This window comes from Onychomys torridus, chromosome 21 (genome assembly GCF_903995425.1).
Source record: "Onychomys torridus chromosome 21, mOncTor1.1, whole genome shotgun sequence".
Taxonomy (NCBI): domain Eukaryota; kingdom Metazoa; phylum Chordata; class Mammalia; order Rodentia; family Cricetidae; genus Onychomys; species Onychomys torridus.
In genome coordinates, this window is record NC_050463.1 from 3,160,991 (window position 1) to 3,165,238 (window position 4,248).

At 41.8% G+C, this 4,248-nt stretch overlaps 1 long non-coding RNA gene across 1 annotated transcript; it reads left to right on the top strand.

Annotated features, from left to right (window-relative positions):
• Positions 1-933: 933 nt before the first annotated feature.
• Positions 934-3,839, top strand: LOC118571782. Its single transcript, XR_004943399.1, has 3 exons — positions 934-1,025; positions 3,449-3,575; positions 3,779-3,839. It is a non-coding gene; the product is annotated as an uncharacterized LOC118571782 (long non-coding RNA).
• The last annotated feature ends 409 nt before the right edge of the window (positions 3,840-4,248 follow it).

Genomic DNA, 4,248 nt, shown 5'->3' on the forward strand with positions numbered 1-4,248 from the left:
TTCAGAGACTTTCTCCTGAGATTGCAGGACCTTCAGAAACCTTCATCACCAAGTCAGTCTGGACTTCCTGTAGTCAGCATTTCAGGTGCTGGGGACACAGGCCTAGAAGCATAACAGGGATGGGAAAGGAGTGAAATGTCATTTCACCTGCCTAGAACGAAGGTCCCTGAGTAACTCACTTGCATAGTCCACAGAAAGGGGTGGCCTGCCCTGGGTTTGACGTAAGAATATGGAGGTTCTAAGAAATAAAAAAGGAAAGGACATGGCTGCTACTAGGTATGGTGGAGGAGAAAAATTTTTTGATAAAAGGCAGAGTGCAGGGAGAGGCAGGGACATTTGGGAAGTTCAGAGCGGACATGAGCTTGAACAATGTGAGTAGAGGAGCTAGGTGAGAGGAGAGATAGACCAAGAGTTCAGGAAGCTAAAGGGTAGAGGGGGAAAATCCAGGTTACCATAATGATTGGTTTATGTAGGGAAAGACAGCCCAGCCTCTGGGCTGGAGAAGTTCTGGGCAGTGGGCGGTCTTGCCAGCCCTACCCTGTAACAGGTAGGGGCTGAGGGGATGCAGGGAGAATCTGGCAGACAATGTCTTGCTTGGAAATGGTCATTAGGCGCCTCAGCCATTTGTCCCTGGTTTGAGACCTAACACCCTGTGTCCAGGACGAAGAAGTGCCTATCTGACTGCAGGAAAGGTGAAGGGACGACCTTGCAGTCCAGTTCCAAGTTTTGCATCAAAGCCCATCTCAGCCTGTCATGGACAGCTGTGTGCCTGAGGCGGAAGCCAGTGCTGGGAAACACTGTCCTGTGTCGCTTCAAGGTACTCTGTCCCTAGGGGAGCTGTTCCTGTCACTCAGGACACACTAGCCAATCAGGGCCTCCAGTCCGAATAGGGTGGGCATTTCCTGTCCGCCATTCTTCTGGTTTGGCGCTCCGAGGCTGAGTGAGACTCTCTTGTTCCGTGTGCTGCGCTGTGACCCGCTGCCGGGAGCTGTGAGGAGAGCTGGGCGAGTTCGGAATGCGCCATGGTGAGTGAGGGGCCGCCGTCCCCACGAGGGGAGGAGTCGCGGGTGCGGGTGGATCCCGGGGCTGTGGTTAACCAGCAAACGCAGCGGCCTGTGAGGTCTGAGTTCCCTGCTGTTCCTGCAGCTCCGAAGTCCTGCAGCCTCTGAATAACTTGCATATGCCACAGCGGCGGCGGCGGGGCCTACACAGAACACAGTGATGTCTGCACTGTGCTTGGGTATTTACTTATTGTGACATCAGCGTGTAGTGCGCCCACACGCGCCACTTGTGTTATGCCCGGTGGAAGGAAGACTGTTAACTCACAGAGCCCTGGAAACTCTAGTGGCACTGAATATTCAGGTGTAGGATCCTTCTGCAGTTAATTCAGTGCAGAGCTTGATTTTGTGTCATTAACATATTTGCAAGGTAGTCCATTCACTTGTGTCAGTAAGGTCAGGCATGCTGGGTTTCCTGGCCTTGTGAGTCAAAATGACTATATATTAATTGTATCTTTTTAAGTGTTGTCTTTGACCAACAGCACATAGTGAGTTCTAGGCCACCTGGTGCTGCATAGTGAGAGCCCATTTCAAAAAACCTTAAAGAAAGAAATGTCTCTGTACCTTTTTGTCTGTTTGTTTTTGGGTTGGTTTTGTTTTGTTTTTGAGGCAACCTTTTTCTCACTGGTATAGGTTATGGAATTAATCTTGAGTTACCTTCTAAAAAGCAATATGTTCTATTAACAGCTGAGCCATCTCTCCAACCAAAAATCCAAGTATTAAATCTTTAATTTTAAAACCACAGTTTTTCTTTCTCAAACATTTAAAAGTTGAATCTTTTATCAATATAAAAGCATGCAAACAATTATGATGATCTATATGAGAAAAACTAAATTAACATGATACACTATCAATCTTTAAAAATTACATTCAAGAAACTTGTGTCCGTAGAGCAAAGACTGTTGTCAACTCTACTCCATACATACCTACATTTATGTGTGTGTGTGTGTTTTTATGTGTTTATGTGTTTGTGTGTTTGTGTGTTTTAATTGGGACTATGGGGATTCAGCCCCTGATAGTTTCCTCCAAGGGTCCAGGAAGAATCTACAACCAGCTGATAATTAATCATTGACGAAAAATAATGAATCTATGTACATGAAATTCCTTGGTCCATATACTTTATTATTTGTGTCAGTTACAAGCTTATATTCTGCTCTCACATTTAGCTCCTTTCTTGCCCAATTACTCTTTACATTTATCTGTTGTCCCCTCCAGGTTCTATCTTAATTTCTTCATCTAGTTATGCCCCTTCTAGAGTGTCATCCATCTAGTTCTTTCCCATATGAGCTCCTCTCCCATCTCTCCTTCTCTCTCATCTTGTTCTTCCACATCTTGTTCTTCCCCATCTGGCTCTTCCTCATCTTCCATCTCATACCTCTGGTACTTTCTTCTAGCCCTTCAATGTAGTTCTTCCCCATCTCAGTTTGTTCCTCTCAAGTTCTTACCCATCTAGTTCTTCCGTTCTCTTTTCTCATCTCCGTCCCGCAACGTCCACACCAAATTGTGTAAAGCCATTACTTAACGTCCACCTGACCTAAGCGAGTCTCCTTGTGGAATTTACCTTAAATCAGGGAGACTTGCATGTTGGCTATTATCACTGTTAGTCCTAGGTACTGATGCAGGTCCTCTGTAAAAGCAAAAGGTGATCTTAACTGTTGATCCATATTATATTCTACTGGGATTTTTGCTTGTTTCTTTGTTTCTTTTATGGTTTAACAGCAACCTTTCCGTGCTAATGTTTGAGAGAATCATTTTGATATGTTTGTCAGTAACGTAATAAAAATGAAATTTTTCCATAGGAATATCACATTAGCTGTATAGTTCAAATGAGTCACTCCAGTTTTCTGAAAGCGTAGTATATTTCTAGAATCTATGTTTAGCTCATTGAGAGTTTAGAGTGAGCCCCTTGTGCTCAATGTTTTTCTTTGTTTGACAGGGTCTCAATATGTACATTGACTATCATAGAAATCTCTACATAGACCAGGCTGCCTTTGGAAATCACAGAGATTCACTTGTCTCTGCCTCCTGAGTTTGGGGATTAAAAGTGTACACAACCATGCCCATCTTGTCCATCCTTTTTTGATGTCAGAAATTTTGAAACAAGTGTGGCTGTTGTTTACCCAATGGTATTGCTTTTTTTGAATATCTCTGTATATAGCTCAGCATTTCTCTTGCAATTCCATGTAGTATTCATAGGGATCAGAAATGAGAGTCATAATCCTCTTTCTCTAATTCCCTCTAAAATGGTTGCTGATTGCATTTGAAATTCTGTGATAAGAAATAAATTTGTCAAGCAACACATAATTATGTAAATATAAATCCACTGATGTGTACATTTCAGAGCATCCAATCTTACCATTTTCTGTTTCATACGTGAATGTGACTTTTAGGATACAATGACCTATGAGGATGTGCAAGTGAACTTCACCCATGAAGAATGGGCTTTGCTGGATCCTTCCCAGAAGAGTCTCTACAGAGATGTGATGCTGGAAACCTGTGATAATCTCACTGCTATAGGTAAGAATGTGAGTTTTCCTTCAATTTTTAACTTACAGGTATAACCTTTCTTTAGGAATTTTTGTTCCACTGTGATTACTACTGTGAAAGAAGAAAGAATGTGATACATAAATTAGGCATGGTTCTAAGTTTCACTGAATATAATATCTCAAAATGTGCATAATTTCCAATAAATATCATTCATTTCTGATACTGTATTTTAGGCTACAAATGGGAGGACCAGAATATTGGAGAACGTTGTCAAGGTTCTAGAATACATGGAAGGTAATTTTCATGTACAAGGTGATAGATACATTTATGTCTCTGAAGAACTTTCAAAGTGCTCTGACATTTAATGAAAACCACAATATAAATAATTACTGCTTTGTGATGATTATTAAATTCTTACAATATCATGTACCTCACTTTCAGATAGCTGATATGTGTTTGCAACGTGTTCCTGTAAGAGACAAAACAAAGAAACAACGCCTTAACAGATGTCACCAAATCAATCTTAACTCCCTGAGATCCATGCATCCATTTAGTTTCATTCCATTCAACTAATGGAAAGTCATTCACATGATTAGGGGATTAGGGTATGTCCAAAAAACTGTTCATAAGCAAAGTGTCCTTTAGTTAAGCTTGTGTTACTCATATACTTGAAGAGAGTTACCATGGTTTAGTTTACGGGGCA